This window comes from Sus scrofa, chromosome 4 (genome assembly GCF_054392235.1).
Source record: "Sus scrofa isolate SSC_HxYL_T2T_F1_AM1 chromosome 4, Sscrofa_HxYL_maternal_Yorkshire_Landrace_v2.0, whole genome shotgun sequence".
Classification (NCBI taxonomy): domain Eukaryota; kingdom Metazoa; phylum Chordata; class Mammalia; order Artiodactyla; family Suidae; genus Sus; species Sus scrofa.
In genome coordinates, this window is record NC_139386.1 from 56,686,238 (window position 1) to 56,706,699 (window position 20,462).

Genomic DNA, 20,462 nt, shown 5'->3' on the forward strand with positions numbered 1-20,462 from the left:
GGACAGGTAGCTGAATCAACTAGGCTTCCTATGGTAAGCAGTTTTTTAGATGCCTTCCAATAATCCCTGCTTCCTGGTATTGATATCTGTGTTTATTCCTTCCTCTTGAGTATTTCGTTTCTAACCAAGATTATGTGACACTGTTGAAGAGATGTAATTCTGTGACTGGGTTATAAAAAATTGTGACTTCATCTTCCTAGTCAACGCTCTTTACTGTCTTCTCAGTCTGCACACTTTAAAGAAGGAGTCATACTGGAGTAAATCACTAGCCAAGTAACTGATAGCAGCTCCCAGTCAAGAGCCAGCAAGGAACTGAGGCCTTAGCTACAACAGCACACAAGGTACTGAATTCTGCCAACAAATATATTAGCGAGTTCAGTAGCAGGTCCTTTACCAGTTTTGAGTTTTCAGATGAGAGGTCCCATGCCTGGCTGACACCTTATCTGCAGCTTTGTAAAACATCCTGGAATAGAAGTCTTGGGTTAGCAATGCCTGGATTTCTTTCTTTTTCTTTTTCTTTTTTTTTCCAAGTAGTAGAGGTTTATTTTTTTTTTTGCATAATAAAATACATATATTTAAACACAATTATATTCACACAGATTATTATATCATGGATCTTAAGAAAGAGATTAAGTGACTCCCTCTGGAGAAGTGGAATGGAAAATATGCTGAGACAAATAGGAAATTTATTCTATATCCCATTTTGTATGGCTTTCATCCTTACTATTTAGTATTATCTATTACATTTCAATTTTACCTTAAAAATTAGCATTATATTAAAATTGTTATATTATGCCAATAAAATTTATAAAGAATAAAGCCTTATATACCATTAAATATTTTATATAGCATAATAAAAAGAATAGCTTAACTGGTAAGAAAATAACAAAAATAATATACCCTCTGAAAATAAGTAAAATATAAAATGCATAAATTGGTTAAAAAACAGTGTAACTATATAAATATGTCCTCACAATTTGTTACATCTTATCAATTCTTCAATATAGGCATACATCATTCTAGGTTATATGATAAACGACATTATAGACCTTACATTGTACCATGAAGAGAAATGGTTATTAATAATACAATTGTAGAACTGTATTCTTTAATTGTACAGTTGCATTATATAATTATAATTATCATAAATTCTTTGATGGAGAGTAAATCAGAATCAGTTCTAATAAGACTTCAGCATTCCAAGAATGATGTCAAATGACCCTGTTCATGGTGGATTATACACTTATTTACTATGAGATGTATTTCTTCTCCAGAGATTCCTTATTTGTGTATCAATTGTAGATTTTTGGTTTGCTGTTATTCTGAAGTTTTGATGTAAGAGTCTATATGTATCTGAGATTGTTTCAAGTTGTTGTTCTCTTAATTGCAAGTGCATCTCCAGTGTCTTGCATTTGTACCCACCTCTTCTCATGATTTCTGATTTTGGTGGTATAATTGTGCATGGATGACTTCGTATCTTTACTGTATATGTACCTTTACTGGTGAGCCTTGTCCTTTGTGGAATTTTTGTTTCCTGTTGCTGTATTTTCTTTTCTGCCTAGAGAGGTTCCTCTAGTATTTGTTGTAAGGCTGGTTTAGTGTTGCTGAATTCTCTTAGCTTTTGCTTGTCTGTGAAGGTTTTGATTTCTCCTTCAAATCTGAATGAGAGCCTTGCTGGGTAGAGTAATCTTGGTTGGAAGTTTTTTCCTTTCATCATGTTAAGTATATCCTGCCACTCCCTTCTGGCCTGCAGAGTTTCTGCTGAAAAATCTGCCAATAACCTTATTGGGGTTCCCTTGTATGTTGCTTGTTTCTTTTCCCTAGCTGCTTTCAAGATTTTCTCTTTGTCTTTAATTTTGGTCAGTTCGATTAATGTGTGTCTCGGTGTATTCCTCCTTGGGTTTATTTTATATGGTACTCATTGTGCTTCCTGGATTTGAGTGAGTGGTTCCTTTCCCACGTGAGGGAAGTTTTCGGATATTATCTCTTGGAATATTTTTTCTGTCCCCTTCTCTCTCTCTTCTCCTTCTGGCACCCCTATAATATGGATGTTGGTGCGTTTGACATTGTCCCAGAGTTCTCTGAGACTGTCTTCATTCCTTTTCAGTCTTTTTTCTGTTCTGCATCCATAATTTCTACGAATCTGTCCTCCACCTCTCTTATTCGTTCTTCTGCCTCCTGTATTCTGGTGTTAGCTGCTTCTAGAGAATTTTTTCTTTCAATTATTGTATTCTGCATCTCTTCTTGTTTAAGTTTTATATCTTGTATCTCTTTGCTCAGTGTTTCCTGTAAACTATCCATCTTTGCCTCCAGTTTATTTCCAATGTCTTGCATCATCTTTAGCATCAACAATCTAAAGTCTTTTTCCTGGATGCTGAGAATCTCCTCATCACTTAGCTTATTTTCTGGGGTTTTTCCTTTCTCCCTCATCTGAGATATAGTTCTCTGTCTTTTCATTTTTATAGGTTTTTGGTGTGGTGATGATTTTACAGATAATAGAGTTGTAGCCTCTCTTCCTTCTGGTGTTTGCCCAACTTATGGCTGAAGTCAGTATGGTGGCTTGCTGTAGGCTTCTCGATGGGAGGGGCTGATGCCTGCCACTGGTAGGTGGAGCTGATTGTAATCCCTCTGGTGGGTGGGGCTTAGTCTCTGGATGGGATTAGAGGCATCTGTGTGCCTGAGGGGTCATTAGGTAGTCCATTTACTGAGGGGCGGGGCTGTGATCCCACCTGGATTATTGTTTGCCCTGGGCCTTCTCAGCACTGGCTGACTGAGGGGTGAGGCCAATTTTCCCAAAATGGCCACCTCCAGAGAAAGGCACTGCTGCTGAATATTCCCGAGAGCTTTGCCTTCAATGTCCGTCCCTCACAACAAGCCACATTCACCCCTGTTTTCCCAGGATGTCTTCCAAGAACTTCAGTCAGGTTTGACCCAGATTCCAATGGAGACCTTGCTCTGCCCTGGGACCCAGTGCATATGAACGACCGTATGTGCCTTTTAAGAATGGGGTCTCCATTTACCCCAGTCCTTTGGAGCTCCTGCACACAAGCCCCACTAGCTTTCAATGCCAGATGCTCCAGGGGCTCTTTCTTCCAGTGCCAGATCCCTGCACGTGGGGCTCAGAACTCTCACTCCTGAGTCTCTGTGAACCACTTAGTTTTCAGTCTGTGAAGCTTCCCACCCTGGAGGTATGGGGTTGTTTATATCACAAAATCACCCCTCCTACCTCTTGATGTGGCCTCCTCTTTTTCTTCTGGAGTAGGGTGTCTTTTTTAAGGTTTCCAGTCCATTTGGGTGGAGATTGCTCAGCCTTTAATTGTGAATTTTGTTGTTTTTAAGAGAAAAGTTGAGCTCCAGTCCTTCTGGATTTCTGATTCATGGAAAGTGTTAGATGGTCAATGTGTGTCGTTCTTAACCACTAAATTTTGAGGTTAATTTGTTACACAGCAGTAGATAACTAATACACATTTCTAGGTCAGACTATACATTATTCAACTTCATATACTCAGAAACTAGCACAGTTCTTTAAACATAAAAAGTAGCCATAATCGCCAACAGACTAAGTAGAGAGAGAACAAAAGAAGAAAAGTTTAGACTAAATGATATTTAAGATAATTTGAAACTTGAGATTCTATTACTATTTCATGTAGGATATAAAGTAGCCTCTTCACCATGTCCTATCCACTTTAGCAGAATAAAAGGTATTACAAGAAAAATCCTAAACTCAATTAAAAAATTTATTTTCTCCTGTACTCCCTCTACTCCCCCAAGTTTACTGAAATATAACGTATATCCAAAAGAGTCACCCAGGAGTTCCCATTGTAGCAAGCAATAATGAACCTGACTAGTAACCATGAGGATGCGGGTTCAATTCCTGGCCTAGTACTGGCATGAACCGTGGTGTAGGTTGAAGATGTGGCTTGGATCCTACATTGTTGTAGCTGTGGCTGTGGCATTGGCTGGCAGCTGCAGCTTAGATTCAACCCCTAGCCTGGGAACTTCCATATGCCACAGTTGTGGTTCTAAAAAATAAAAAAAAAAATTTCCCCTCTTGGCTCAGCAGAAACGAATCTGACCTGCATCCATGAGAATGCAGGTTCTATTCCTGGCCTTGCTCAGTGAGTTAAGGATCCAGCATTGCCATGAGCTATGGTGTAGGTCACAGACACGGCTTGGATCCCGTGTTGCTATGGCTGTGGTATAAGCCAGCAACTACAGCTCAGATTTGACCCCTAGCCTAGGAACCTCCATATGCCTCTGGTGCAGCTCTAAAAAGACAAAAAAGAAAAGAAAAAGAAAAGCAAAAGAGTCACCAATTTTAAGTATGCCATTTGATAAATTTTCAAAGTGAGAAATATTCATGTAACTACCACAATCAAGAAATTATTGTGAAAAAAAAAGAAAAAAAAAAACAAAAAAAAAACTCCTGAAAAAGCTTTTTTGCGCCCCTTTGCAATCAAGCCTCTTTCCTGACTCCTTCAGGCAACTACTTACTGATCAGCTTTCTCTCGCTACAGTTTTACATCTTCTGGAATCTCATACACAGAGATGTTTTTAAATGTTTGATGTGTGTGGTAAATGCACTAGGTGTAAATAAGTCAGTGGTAGCTGGATTTAATACTTTTGTTTTTTATTCATAATTCTATATGTAAATTTCTTCAATAGATTATCCTTACAAATAAATAATATTATCTATAAGAAAAAGACCAAGCATTTCCAGTGGCAATCTTATTAATTGATATTTAATAAATTGACCTAAGAGGACAGTTTCTAAATTCCTCAAAGATCCCTTGGATTTATCCAGAACTTTTCCCTCTTAACACTGGCAGAAAAATAGGAATAACTTTTGTACTGTATTAAGCTATTCTTCAGTGGCCATTTATCAGCTTTTTTTATTATTATTATTTAAAAGCTAAACGAACGTTGAAAGTGAAGCAGAAAAGAATTTTGCATTTAAAGTTAGAATTCTCTAGATTCTGCTACAACTGGGCTCTTTTAAATTGGTTCTTGCTGATTAAATTTTCAACCCTTGACACAATCAGGCTGCTTTTGAAATCCTGGTATTTCTCCTAGTTGCATGTAAGAGACATACAGTCATTGAATAAAAATGCTAAAGGCATTTCCTTGAATGTTTGAATGTAAGGGTTGATGATGGATGGATGAACAACAGTGAGACCCACAAAATGAAAGTGGTCAACAAAACTCAAGAGCCCATCATCCCTTGCTAGAAGGTGCTGTATCAGGCGACTTTGAACTCCTACAATTTTTCATTTAACAAATATGTGTTGAATTTTCACAATGAGTTAGGCACTGCATTCGCTATAGAAAATGTTTCTTCACTTACTGGGGGAAATGACTAATAGTTACTACCACGAATGCAGGAGTCAGTTCCAATTGCAGAAGCTTTGCTATGTCCACAGCTTCAAAGCTCCATTTTACATTTTAAGTGTCTGAGTAAATCCTAAAGAGTGCTGTTGATGTCTGTCTCAACCTGCAGATGCCCTTCGGTAACCACTTACCATCAAACAATTGCATTCAGAGGTAAACAGTACAGTGAACAGAACAGTCGGTTTGGGATCTGACTAACCTAGATGCAAACTGGGTTCTGACTTTCACTAAATAAGTTTAGTGGCCATAGGAAAAAGAACCTAACTTCCAAAGACAAAATTTCTTCAGATGAAAATGAGTGCTTTACCTATAACAAGATGTCAGGCAGGGCTTTTCCTGGTTTTTCAAACATCAGTTAAAGACTAAATTGAGAATAATAAGAGAAAGGACTCTAAAGAGCACCTCTCCTAGGGTTTTCTAACGAGCAGTGGAACTGGCTACAAACCTACCCCTCATCTAGACTATCAAATGCATAATTATGGGATGCATCAGGAAAGAGATGCAGGGCAATGAGACTATCCAAGGAGGAGTTTCAGCTTATCACCTCCCCTGCGCGTGTGCTCCACATACTTATCCAAATCGACCAGCTCCAAGGGATCTAAGGATAGTGAGTGAGGCACTTTCAACACAGGAGAGGCATGTTTCAATTCTGACCACAGAAGTGTGCAGGCCAATTTCCACTTTGATGAGAAAATTTTGGAACCAGCTGATAGGTGGCTCCTGGAGTTTGAGGAAGCATTTGAACCTTGAGATGACTGCTTCCTTCCCTCCTGGAGAATTCAGCAAGCAGAATGCTGGCTGATACAGTCAAACAAGCAGAGCAAGAAGAGAGGACAGTGGACTGGCAGTCCTACATTCCATTACTTGGCAGGATAAGAATGCCTGCATCTCCTATAGGCTGTGCATCCCATAGAAAGTAATTTGCTATCTTTATGGGATCCTACAGAAAAGAACCTCCTGTTGGAAATAAGGAGGCTATGGGATTGTTGGCTGTGTGCAGGCTGGGTGTTTGCTAAGATGCAGTGGTCAGAGGGCAGGGGTCCCAAACGGTGGTGAAATTGGGAAGAAAGGAGGGTTCTAAAAAGTTGACCAATTTACCCCACAAGGCAGCCAGCTCCTGCCAGTGACAGAGGTGACAGCAACTTAACACTGACAGCAACTGAAAAAATCCCAGTCAATTCAAAAATTATTCCATGGGAGTCCCCATCATGGCTCAACGGTTAACAAACACGACTAGGATCCATGAGTATCCAGGTTCAATCCCTGGCCTTGCTCAGTGGGTTAAGCGTTCAGCATTACCCTGAGGCTCGGCTCAGATCTGGCATTGCTGTAGCTGCAATTGGATCCCTAGCCTGGGAACCTCCATATGCCACTGGTATGGCCCTAAAAAGCAAACATATATATATATATATATATATATATATATATATTCTAAAATTCAGGGCCAGAGCTAGTTGTCAGGCTTGAACTGAGGAGATGAGAGGCATTTTGAATTTTATTTGAATTAAGGACAGCTTAGAAATTTTAATAACTGAAAATAAATTTAGGCTGTTTAAATTAAACTGTTCATAACAGAAGGTCTGAAAAACTATGGCCTCTACCTAACATGTATCAAATCACAGAGTCAAAAGACATGATAACATGGTTGAAGAAAACAAAGCAAAAGTGCCTTCTGCTTATATTGGCTTTAAGTTCAGACCATTGAATAAAACATTACATAAGGATTATAGATAATACATGTTAAATGCCTACCATAGTACCTGGCACACAGAAAATGAGTTTAATAAATATGAGTTACTGTTAGTTTTATTACCATGTCTCTGGCACTGTTAGTTACTTTACTTACATGCATTACCTCTAATCCTCCCAATAAATCTACAAGGTAGCTATTATTATATTTATCTTATTATAGATGAAGAAAAAGAGGAAGCAGAAATGAAAGAGGCAGTCTTCACCCTCAGAAACTTAATCTAAGGGAAGCAGAGTAGTACATTCACGATGCTAATGGCGCAGAGACTGTACAAGGTATCATTGGAGGCCGACTCAGATCACACTTAGGCTTTCCGAAGCGATCTGGTCCCCCAAATAGGAGTTAGTTACCCAAAGAAAAATAGGGACAAAATTCCCAAATAATGGGCTCTAAGAGAGGTTCCACATGGCTGAAGAACAGGGAGGGAAGTAGCAAGAAGAGAACAGGAGTGTGGGATGGAGTGATGCAACAAAAGACCTGGAACCCTCCTTGGTCACTTACCCTGAAGCCGATGTGGAACTAAATGAATTTAAGCAAGGAAGTGGCCACTGCCATGTAGGGATCCAGAATTAGAACCCAGAAGTAGGGCATCTCAGTGTAAGGGTCCCCACTGCTGAATCAGGCCGATCTTTAATCTCTCTGACCTCTCAGTATCCTCAATTATATAATGCCCATTAATGTCTTCTCTCTGTTTTTTTTGTTTGTTTGTTCGTTTGTTTCTTTTTAGGGCTGCATCTGTGGCAATGCCACATCCTAGCCGAATCTGTGACCTTTAACCCACTGACCGAGGCCAGGGATCAAATCCACATCTTCATGGATACTAGTCAGGTTCTTAACCTGCTGGATCACCACAGGAACTCCTAATGTCTTCATCTTTAAAAAGGAGCAAGGATAACACCTTCCTCAAGGGACTGTACTAAAATGCCAAATTATGAAGTTCTGTTTCAGTCTTATACCATGAACGCAAACACTAAGAATGCCAGTCAACTCTCCCTGATTTTTCTTAAAAGGGGCAATTAATTATATTACTGCCAATTAAATTTCTCCTCTGCACTTGGATGCATGCTATGCATCCAGTAAATTTTTAAAAACTCATTCTATGTGCTAGCCTAAAGACATTTAGCTGGGTATTTTTTTAAAGTTCTATTTCTACTGTAAAGTCTAACAAAGGCAAACTTAGAAAAACATGGCAGGAAAGTCAGGATGGCTAAGGGCAAAAGCTAACTATGGAGGTTTCACTTGAAGTTCCCAGAATGGCAAGAGTAATTACAGGTTCGGAACTTGTGGCAATTATAGCAAATTCAGAGAAGTGCAGTGCTTCTCCTTCCTCTGTGCATCGGCAGTGACTTGGTGACTTAATCCAAGTATCAAAAAAGCCCCAACTCTGACAGGATGCCCTTTTCTCTAAGTGGACGTTTGCACTTCTTTGTATCAGTGCCAAGAAAAGGGAGAGAAAGGGAGAGAGAGTTAATGTTATCAGGGTGAGATACAATAAGAGCATCTTCTAAGGCAGCAGAATGATATAGTAGGAAGAATATAGCGTCTTGTTCTGGAATCAGCTCCTCCCTAAGGCCTGCTAGAACCATGGTGGAACTGGCTAACAAACTTTGATCAGAAGGGTGAATGGTCAAGCTCAGGGCCAGCCACAGAGCTGATTACTGGGTGCAGTGTATGGGGTCTGAGATTGATCTGACAACAAAGGCTGGCCCTGACACCTCAGGCACCTTTCCTGGGTACAGCTAGGAAAGTCAGAATGCAGAGGCCAAGAGGCTTCATAAATTTAGGATCTGTTTCATCAAGTTCTGATACAAAGAGAGTCAATCTTGAGAAGAGGGCAGGTGGAAGGTTTTAAGAAAGAGGTTTCAAGGAATAGTTCTGCAACAATCCAGAACAATGTGGCTATACCTCCCAGGACCTAGGAAGAAACCCTTCAGAATATGACTAAGAGTAGATGGATGAGGGATCAGAGCCCCTGTCCCTTTGTCCTAAAATGATCTTTAGCTGAAGTAAGAATAATACTTTTTTTTTAACCTTTCCACAAAAAAGAAAATCATGGACATGGAGAACAGACTGTGGTTGCCAAGGGGGAGGGAGAGAGATGGATTGGGAATTGGGGGTTAATAGATGCAAACTATTGCCTTTGGAATGGCTAAGCAAAGAGATTCTGCTGTATAGTACTGGGAACTATGTCTAGTCACTTATGATGGAGCATGATAAAGTAAGAAAAAGGAATGTACACATGTATATGTAACTGGGTCACCTTGCTGTACAGTAGAAAATTGACAGAACACTGTAAACCAGCTATAATGGAAAAAATAAAAATCATTATAAATGGAAAAAAAATACCTAAGGTTCATTTTTATTGTAAGTTTTTTTTTCTGTCATATGGTTAGATGGCTTTAAAAGACTTCTTTAAAAATAAGAGGACAGGAACTCCGAGTTGTGGCTAAGCATTAATGAACTCAGCTAGTATCCATGAGGATGCAGGTTCTATCCATGGCCCTGCTCTGTGGGTTAAGGATCCTGCATTGCCATGAGCTGTGGTGTAAGTTGAAGATGCAACTTACTAATCTGATGAAAAGGTACAGGATAGTTATAGAGAGATTTAAGAAAAATTAGAACTTTCTTTGACCCAACACCTTTTGAGTCTGCTTGATACCAAGCCCGGATTCTAAGCTGCTAGAAATGAGGAAGCTGACAGTGCTATGTTCTTATAATACCTTTAATGTCTGGTTTGATTCCTAGGACAGGCTGGTGCCAGTGGACCTAGTCAAAGCATAGTTCTTATTTGAGAATTCAAAATCAAAGATTGGGAAAAGATGAAGTTAAGGGAAAGGAGGAGAGAACTGACAGTCACATTTTTATATGGTACTTTACCTGATGAAATCATTTCACCGCACCCATATAATAGGGGGAAAAGGAAGCTATAAAATAAAAGAGATAGGAAAAAACTCTCAGAAGTATAATGGTCCTTGAAATGTGTATTAGTCTTCATCCAGAGTTCAAAGAATATCTATTATAGAAACAATATTATGCTTTCATGAAAATGCATTTGTCGTTGATTAAAATAGAGTCCTATGATAAAAAATCTTGTGGGACATGCTCTACAGGAATTAGAAGAGTGACATGATAGATGAAAATTGAAAATTGTTTCAGGTTCATATAGAGGGCACTGTATAATCATAATGATGATCGCTTGCATTTGTAAAGGATTTTAGTTTTCAGAATGCTTTTATACCCATCATCTCTTCTGATCCTTCCAACAACCCTGTGAGCTAGGTAGGGCAAGAATTATCATCTCCGTTTTAAAGGAAAGGAAACTTTATATCTTTCTCAAATAAGTAATTTTGTATTTAAAACGACTGTATAACATTTCACTCTTCTTGATACCTCCACTAGCCTTGTGAAGCACTTACACATTGATAAAATAAATTTTAAAAATGAGAGTTAGCAAAAACTAAATAAAAATTTATAAGATGGAAATGTTATAGAAGGTACGGCATGATTAAAAAGAATGAAATTGCATGAACACATATGTAGGTAGGTGGACATGGGGACTTATTTTGTATCATGTAGTTTAAGTAGCTTCCTTATTCTTTGGGACATTTCCATGTAAATATCTGACTACTATCTCAAATTTCATGTGTCAAAAACCGAGATTTATCTCTCAATTTTCCTATAACTAACTATAGAACATCAGTTCCTTTCTTTACCAAAATTGGACAACTTGGTTTTAGTTTGTTCAACACCACCCTTCTTTTTTCTTTTTTAATTTTTAATTTTTTTGTCTTTTTAGGATCACACTCGCAGCTTATGGAGGTTCCCAGGCTAGGGGTCAAATCAGAGCTGTAGCCGCTGGCCTACACCACGGCCACAGCATTGTAGGATCCAAGCCATGTCTGTGACCTACACCACAGCTCATGGCATCGCTGGATCCTCAACAGACTGAGTGAGGCCAAGGATTGAACCTGTGTCCTCATGGGTGCTAGTCAGATTCATTTCTGCTGAGCCACAATGGGATTCCACCCCACCCCACTTTTTTAACCCCTTTTTTATGGCCACACCTGTGGCATATGGATGTTCTGGGGCCAGGGATTAAATCCAAGCTGCAGTTGTGACCTACCCCACAGCTGTGGCAACACCAGATCCTCGATCCCTTAACTGTGCCAGGCCTGGGATCGAACCCACAACTTTGCAGTGACCTGAGCTGCGGCAGTGGATTCCTAACCCACTGCACCCTGATAGGAATTCCATAATTAACCTATGTGAACTCAACACCCATCTTTTTCTTCCTTTAATTTATGCTGTCTCTACATAAATCCCAGGTATTCACTCACTGAATTTCACACTGTACTTCAGTCTGTCCATTTTATAACTTGCCTTAGCTTCTGCAAGACACCATCAAGTGATTCTTTTCCTTACAAATATTCATTAGATCACTCTCTTTTTTTCTAAAAAAAAAAAAGTGCTTTACTTGCCTTTCAGAATCCTTTATTATCAACACATAAATGCTACCCAATTTCGAAACACTCTCTTTTCTTTTCAAGGAGCCCTGCATCCTCTCGCACCTCCAAGGCTTTATGATTTTTCCTCCATCAAGTGCTCAATGTCTTGCTCCAATCATGTGGAAACCAAAGTTCTCCTGTTTCTTGCACATATTTCTTCTCTGAACTTTACTCAGTTATCACTTCCATGATTCCCCTGTTCTGTAGAAGGTCCACTTTAATGAATACCTACATGATTTATACTTTGTGAAATTCAAGCCAAGTATTAATTATATAATGTCTTATACTGATGTACATTTATTAATTTGCATCTCTAGTTGTGCTGATGGCCTCTAAGAGGAGGCAATGTATTTTAATATTCTTCTGACATCCTCAGGTGCCAAGCAGTGATAAAGACATAGGGTGAATTCTTTTTAATTACTAACTATATCCAAAATTCATGCTCACCATACATGATGTTAAGTGCTGAGATTATAATGGCAAATAAGAGGTCTGCTACTGCCCTCACTGAGCTTGTGGTCTCCAGCACAGAGAAGCCCAATAAATACCCTCAGTGGGGAGTGCTGACTGCCTAACATCATGTAAAGTCACAAAGAATAAAATAAGAACGGAGAGTTGATCAGTATTTATTGCAAAACAAACTAACAAATGAAACAACACCTTTTGCTTTATGAAGCTTAAACAGTTGATGAGTATTGCTGTTTTCCATCTGGTAGCATAGGGACCATAAAACGGTTCTACATGACATGAAATATGAAGATTAGTGAAATGCTTGGCATTTCAAGTTGGCAACTAGCAGGAAGATGATTTATAATTCAACGGTATATATTTTTATATTCATCAAACGCTGTGTGCTTAAAATCATTTAATTTTTAAATATAAATAAATAATTACAGTGACCCTAATAACTATATAAAATAGCCTGAAGAACTTCAATATTTTGGTTATTCACTGTGGGAACAAATAAATTATGTTAATTTAAGTTACTTCTATAAATTTTTACAGTAATACTGAATTTAGCTAGCAAATGTTTAATAATCCAACCATCATACAACATCTGCTTATTGAGGCATTTTCTTTATGCATGTACTATGTACAGATTTTTGTAGACTTAATTAGCAATGTTAGACCATGGGAAAAAAATAAAGACAATTTTAAGAATAATTATTTCAAAAGAGATATGCTACTCATATTTCAATTAAAAGAAAACTTCACTGCAATAACTTTTTTATACCAGTGCTAGTTTAATGTTGAGGAAGAACAGATATTTAATTCCCATCCCAAATGTAAGTATTTTAACCAGCATACGTTCACTTTTTGACATTTTATGTCAAATCATTATGGAGACAAAAAAGAAGAGTGAAAACATCTCTAATGCAAAAAAAAAGCCAATTTTTGATGATATTAAGTTAATCATATAACTTATAATTTAGAGGCATTAAAAATGACATTAGATAGAAATTACATTTCCAATGATCAAAGATGTTTATGTAATCAACAGACCTTTAATGCTGCAAAAAAATGCTTTCAGGTTTTTTCCTATGTATAAATTCATTAATATTTAGAAGGGAAAACAGCAAGAAAGAAAGCTACAAAATCATGATCACATAGATATAAAGAAAATCAAAGAAAAATACTGTCACAGAAACTAATGAAGAAAACTATATCAAGAAGACAGCAGACCATGTTAGATGCATCAGGAAGATTAAAATGAAGGGAAGATGAAAACAGGTTAACTGACTTAGTATTTAGCTCACAGGTAAACTTTTAGTGCAGTTTGAGTATACTAAGTAGGGGTGAGGGGAGGGGTTGAGGTCCTGAGCACCAAGCCTTTTCTATTCCTTCAAAAATATCTGATGTTAAATAAAGAAATCGGTGGACCACTTCTGGTGTAAATGAAGAGTGAAGGAATTGCAGGGAACAGGAGCAAACATGTTTGGAGGCAGAGAATATGGAAGTAGTGGAAAAGAAGCTGTAGATCAAAAATGGAATAGGATAAATAATTGAAGAAGGTGGAAAGACAATGAAACTGAAATATGGGGAAGAGAGAGTGTCAAGAACACCTTTTATTGCATATGTACATTTTAAGGTGGGGAAGAGTTGAGGACAATGTCAAACACTGAGAGATGGAGGGATCTGATACAAGATTTAAAAAAAAAAATCACACCAACAATTACAGAGAACGCAAATGGGAATGTAAAAAGAGGATAAAGCAATATTGTCGTCAGAGCATGACTCAACGTGAGAAAATCTTCTAAAGAAACATTTATTTAATTAGTAGGTTAAAAGAGGAAAACTGAGTACCAATCTTCATAAAAAGACTCGATAATGGATTGGAAATGAGGACTGAATAAGTCTATGAAGTAGGCATCATCTGTCCCATTTTGCAGATAAATAAACCAAAGCTTTGGTGGAATTAAGTAACCTGCTCAACATCAAATAGGGCAGAGCCAGAATTCTAACAGAGGCCTGACACCAAAGTGCATATCCTTTCTACAGCAATAAATTATCTAATCTTTTGAGAAACATATAGACTGCCAACATTAAAATTTCTTATATCATGGAGTAATGGATAAAACACAACTAGCTAAATATCCTGTGAAATCAGGACATTCATGAGAATTCTCAATGTAAATCTTCTAGCATTAATCAACCAGTATTAAAGCAAATTACGGCATATTTTCATAGACCATGAAGGAGAGTAGTTTAGATGAAATTTTTAATTTATAAACTGGCAACTGTGGAAATGCCATCTGTGGAAATGTTTTAAATTGTCATTAAATTTATTCAAGTTGTATTTATTAAAGCTGACATCAGGTACACACACACACACATAAATACACTATGGAGGAGGAATACAAACACTGGGAAGTATTACTTTTTTTTTTTTTTTTTTTTTTTTTTTTGCTTTTTAGGGCCACATTCAAGGCATATGGAAGATCCCAGGCTAGGGAGCGAATCAGAGCAACAGGTGTAGACCTACATCACAGCCACAGCAACGCAGAATCCAAGCTGCGTCTGCGAACTACAGCACAGCACACAGCAAGGCCAGATCCTTAACCCACTAAGCGAGGCAGGAATCGAACCTGCAGCCTCATAGTTATTGGTGGAATTTGTTTCCACTGCACCGCCACAGGAACTCTGAGGAAGTATTACTCTTTAATGGGCCACACTTGCATGTACAGCACTAACTCTTGACCTCACCGTGTGCGAGTGAAAGTTGTACAATCAGTCAAGGTGACATAAAACACTGTTTTTAAACCAGTGAAAAACACGCTGATCTAGTCTTAATTTGATCACCTCTTTCACCACTGTTATCATTGATAATAATTACAATTAAATCATCATTAACAAATCCATTGGAGGATTACATAAATAGTTAAGTATCTTCCCAATGCCTCCTACAGTGAGATTTCCCATGAAGACAATTAGATTTGTTCCTTTTAATGTACTTCTCAAATATAAATTTCCATATTCCAGACTGAAGCCTGATCTAAATAAGAAAAGTGATCAGGGACATACCCACAGAACACAGAGCTGAGTCTGAGAAAACAGGCAGCAGCTGACAGCAGGATGAGTACTGAGAAAACAGGCAGCTTCCAAGGACAAAACTGAATTTGAAATCCAAGTTCACAGACCACCAGCAGTTCACTGTATAGAGGAAAACGATGGAAATTTGGAGCTAGAACACCTGATTTGGCTTATGATAAGCACTCAATAAATGGAAAAATTTTAGGATTCTACCTGAAGCAATAAACCATGATGCCAAAGAATCACATGCCATGTTACTAGGAATTCAAAGCAGAGTAGGGAGCTTTATTTTGTTCTGGAGAGCAGTAAAAATAAAAAGCCACAGAAGTGTCTCAAGGAAGAGTTACTATCTCAACATGGCATGTCAGCCAAATCTTGTAGGAGCCATTCAATTATCATATGTCTAGACTCTGCTCTGTATTACAAAAAGCTATGGTTTATAAGTAATGCATTTTGCCCATTTTATAAATAAATAACTCAGTTGCAACCATTGTGAGATTTTATGAAAGCCAACCTTCCAGTCTTCCAAATTCATCTATTGTTCTTAGAGGGATGCCGCATCTATGTAAGGAACATATATTGTGTTTTATATGTCTTCAAAGATATGAGACACGATCATTCTCATGAAGGTAAAGTAAGTAAAAATCTATTTCTGATTACAGTTATTTGAGCATAATTAAGAACAACATACAGCTTATCAATCCAAGAAAGAAATTCTCAAAATAACTTGTCCTAGAAAGAGGCTACTGTACTAAATGTAACTTCAAAAGCACCATGTGGGTGGCAACCTTCAGCCAATAATTTTAGTGCTTTGTTAAATTCTCTCTCTTTTTTTTTTGGCTGCACCTGCAGCAGCATATGGAAGTTTTCAGTTCAAATCCATGTTTCTCTTGGTCATCTGTATTTGTTTCTTGAAACCTTTGGGGAGTTCTGGATTACTCATAAATCAGCCAACACTGGTTTTGCGCATTTGGCGTTTTGACTTTCTTGGAAAGTTTGTATTCAAAACTATTAACATGAAAACAATCCTGCTTCCTGAATCCTACAGTAAGTGGGTAAGTGGGCTGTGTCTGAGGAGGGGATGGATAAAATACAAGAAACTTTGGCAAAGTGTTAGTATGGAAAAAGACTGTCTCAGGAGTTCAAGGAAACTGAAACAGAACCTATTCTTAAAGACGTAAGATTCCACACCCCCTAGAGAACAGAAGAGTACTAATTTCTTACTGCCTCAGACTATGAAAGGTGGTATTAACTACAAAAAAAAAAATGTTTTGTGGGAAAACATAGCTCCCCTTATTAATGTCACTTCAAAATATTAACCCTGTTTTCGAAAGCAACAATGCAGCTCCTCTTAATAACCCATTATAGCTGTAACTATGAAACCCATTAATTTATTTAAATTCAAAGTTCTATTTCTTATTCAGCCTGCACTATATTTTGAGGGTCATGAAATCCATAAAGTAAACACACACTATATATGTTAATGTGTCGATGTGTCCCAAACTTGCCTGTGGAATTCACTTAGGGCACTTGATTCAGACTCCAAGGCCTTCAATAAACTGTACTTTTATACACACCACTTATAAATACTTCATAATACTTATAAAGAGTCTAGAATCCACTTATGTATTGTTTTTCACAAATGATTCAAAAATTTGGACTATACGTCTGTCAGGACCAACCATGAATAACTCGATCTACCTCCTAATCCTAAAATACTATTATTTTTGCATCTTTTTCCATGTGAAAATTATACAATTTTTTTCTCTCTCAGTGGCCCTTTTTCAGATTCTCTGTATTTTTTTTTCCATCTAAGGTCTAAGTTTGCTATATTACTCCAGATGAGGTAAAGTGACTTGCCTGAAAGCTTCTCCCCATTACACACCTGTATGCTTAATCAGGGCCAATGATGCTAAATAGCAGAATCCAGAAATCCCCAAAGTCAGAAACCAATATGCACTTTCATCAGAAAGATAGCAAGATGCTCTCAATGAATAAGAAATGGAGAAATTCATTAACATCAAGGTGAAGTGAATCTGCAGTGAGTTCTGTTCTAACCTTGGTCCATTTCTCCACTGATTTGGCTACTCTGTTGTATCCAAGTTTGAAAAATTAAATTTCTTTCATTCCAGTTATCTGAGGCTCAATCTTGACAACTTAACAATCATGCTGCTTCCTCGACAAGAGAGGCCATTCCTTACATGCCAGCCTCTCCATGATCAGGGGTTCTTTGTCTTACTCCTTGTCACAGGACACACTATATTGTAGTAATTGCCTCTGATGTGGGTAGCTAAAGAGCAACCTTCTAGACTTACACAAAATGCCTGCTTCTAAAGAATTACTTTATATTCATTGATAATAAACTCACCTACAATTTCCTTTTTTTTATTTCGAATCCACTTGAAATATTTCTGGCATACCTGGAAATCTTAGTATTACCTGCCTATTACAAACACACTCTTGTCAGAGCTTTTGTAAAAATATAAAATGGAATTATTCCCAGTACTGAGCTTTAGTACACATTTTTCCGATACAAAAATGCACCTGCTTCATCCCTTGTTTCTTGCCTGTAAGTCAATTTCTCTACACATGACAAAATAAGCCATCCTACAGTGACTTAAATTTTAAATAATCTTTGGTGTGTGGACTTTACAAAGGGCTTCTCCAAGCTGCAAATACATTATGTATGGTACGGTTTCCTTGTAAGCATATTTACTTATTTCTTCAAAGAGTTCTAAAAGCCTTCCCCTCTCTGGAACTGTTACCTTCCCTTAATCTGTTCTGTTTGTTTTAGGCCACCAGGTTGTGAGATTAGAAAATGAAAATCACTAGTCTTTCCTGAAGTCTGACGGGATGGCAATCTCATTGCTCAATCCACCAGGATTCTGGTACATTAACCATCACAGAGTAGTGGGTACGTTTTGGCCAAGGGCTTCACATTTTACTCTTGGCTATTTTCAAAACCCTTTGCTGGATGAAATTATCTTTGTACACTATTTATAACTACTTCAGCAAATTAAGTTGAATGTTCATTACCGTGTATTACAATATTTATTAGCAAATTGATTCAAAATCATTAGAAATGAGAGTCTTTAGTAAAGCATGTGGCATATATTGACCTACCACCATTACACCATCAATGTCCTGTGCTCAATGCTCACAAAAATGTGATTAAGTAACTCTCTCTCTAGCTTCTTATTGCCCAGCTTTAGAGTGTTCTGTAAAATAGCCTTAGGTTTTTGAATCTGTGGGGATCAAACTTCACTGAATTTTGTATAAAATGCCTACTTCACTCTTTCATTCAAGAGGTATTTATTAAATATCACTATGTGCTCTCTTCCAGAATGCAAGCACTACATTTATGGTTGGTTATAATTCTAAACTTTAAGAAGCTCAGAATAATAGAGAATCATTGGCTCACAGTCAAGACTGGGACAATTTGTATCCACTGCCGTATTGGGATATTGTCCATGGGTTGCAGTCAAGATTCTCAATGACCCGAAATAGAGAATGATCCTGTATATCTTGAGCAGAAAATAACTTTAATGGGTAGATGATGGGTGGCTCAAAGAAATCAGTAGACACAAGGGTGATTTGGGCTTGAAAATGTTCAGAAATCAAAGGAAGCCTGGTGGTTAGAACCACACTCAAGATGACCTCGCAAAGGCTGTTTTTAAACTGTTTCTGGCTCCTTTGCTCCCGTCTCCACTACCTTACGCAGGATGCTGCTGCTGCTGCTGCCACATGCAGAATAGATTTTTAATGATTCCCATTCCTTAATGATACATCCAGACTCAACAGACACCAGGAGGAGGCTTGTGATCAGCTGTCCACCCCTTATCTGCCAAGGTTCTCAAAAGGCAAATGCCTGGTCTTTCTTTTTCCACAGTGGTAGATAATAGTTAAGGATGTTCACAAAAGTCAACCATGTGATGTTTCTTTGAAGTTATGGATCTCTAAAGGGATACCAGACTCACTCTATTAGCAATCAAGAGGGACCACACCTCCACCGTTACTCCTCCTCCTCCATATCGTGAAATCTCTAGCATGGTTTATATATACATTACTTCAGTTGCTGCCAAACACTTTAAATATTTTTTTGGCTTTTTTTTTCTTTTGGTTTTTATGTTTTTAAAATTCATGTAGAAAACTTAATACTCTATCCAGGCTTTTCTATTGCTAATCACATAGTTGTTAAGTGTCTTTTAAGCTGGATGCATATAGTGTTGTTTACAACGTCCACAGCTCTGAATTCTGTGTGTTTCCTGAATTCATCAAAATCAAAAATTTACCAGCTTTGGAGTTCCTCCTTTGGCTCAGTGGGTTAAGAACCTGACATAGCATCTGTGAGGATGCAGTGGATGGAGGATCCGGAGTTGCCTCAAGCTGCAGTGTAGGTCACAGATGTGGCTTGGACCCGGCATTGCAGTTCTGATTTGACTCCTAGCCTGGGAGCTTCCATATGCCACAGGTGCGGCCATAAAAAGAAAAAAAATTACCAGCTTTAATTTTTTTTAAGAATCTTATTCCTTAAGACTAACATCTTCAAAGTGTTTACCTTTATGAACGGTTTTACAAATTACTGATGAATCTAAAGTTTTTACCATCTCTAATGATTTTTTTGTTGTGAGACATTGTTTCAGAGTCTCCTTAGGAATTTGGTCTTTAGCATCCAGTAAACTTACTTAAAATAAGATGTCCAAAGTTTCCTCTATGTAATTATGAATGATTACTCTGTATTAATTTTCCATTTTTCCTAAATTTGAGCTCCAGAGGTCTTACATTGCTTTATTTTCTCTATAGTTGCTATCAAAATCATAAAAAATATGTGATACAGAAAAAAATAAGAAGGTAGTAAGTTATGGGTAGTGTTTTTGTTTTTTGTTTGTTCATTGGAAAGAGGAGTATATAATGCAATTAAGTATTACTAAGTATTTCCACTAAAAAAAAATCTAATCATTCCCCTCCTAGAACATTGTCCACAGATAGGTTTTACAGTGAGGAAAAAAAACAGTGTCAATGCCTATTATCTACCTAATATTACTACATAATATTAAATAGATTAATGTTTTTAGCCTAGCTCCTGGCACATAGTAAACTACTGAATAAAATAGAATTGAAGATGTTTCCTTTAACAGGGGAAGAGACAACGGTAGAAATAGAGATTCTGGGAGAACTTTAAGAAATTAAAAATAATGCAAAATCAGTGGGCTTCTGTGAAAAAGCATGAGAGAAATGGATTATGAGGAAAAGGAGTAGAACAATTAAGCTCTATTCTCAACATCATA

The 20,462-nt window shown here is 37.6% G+C and overlaps 1 protein-coding gene across 31 annotated transcripts in view; it reads right to left on the reverse strand.

Annotated features, from left to right (window-relative positions):
• The window catches only part of RALYL (RALY RNA binding protein like), a 765,932-nt gene that overhangs the window by 562,820 nt on the left and 182,650 nt on the right, over positions 1-20,462 (reverse strand). For 2 of the 31 annotated variants that reach the window (XM_021090631.2, XM_021090625.2), the window contains exon 3: positions 15,166-15,294. The exons of 27 other annotated variants lie outside the window; for them this stretch is intronic. The gene's annotated coding sequence lies outside the window, so the exon portion shown is untranslated. Of the gene's footprint in view, positions 1-394; positions 464-15,165; positions 15,295-20,462 lie in introns of those variants that run through there. 2 more of the 31 variants (XM_085021179.1, XM_085021193.1) reach the window with 2 other exon arrangements.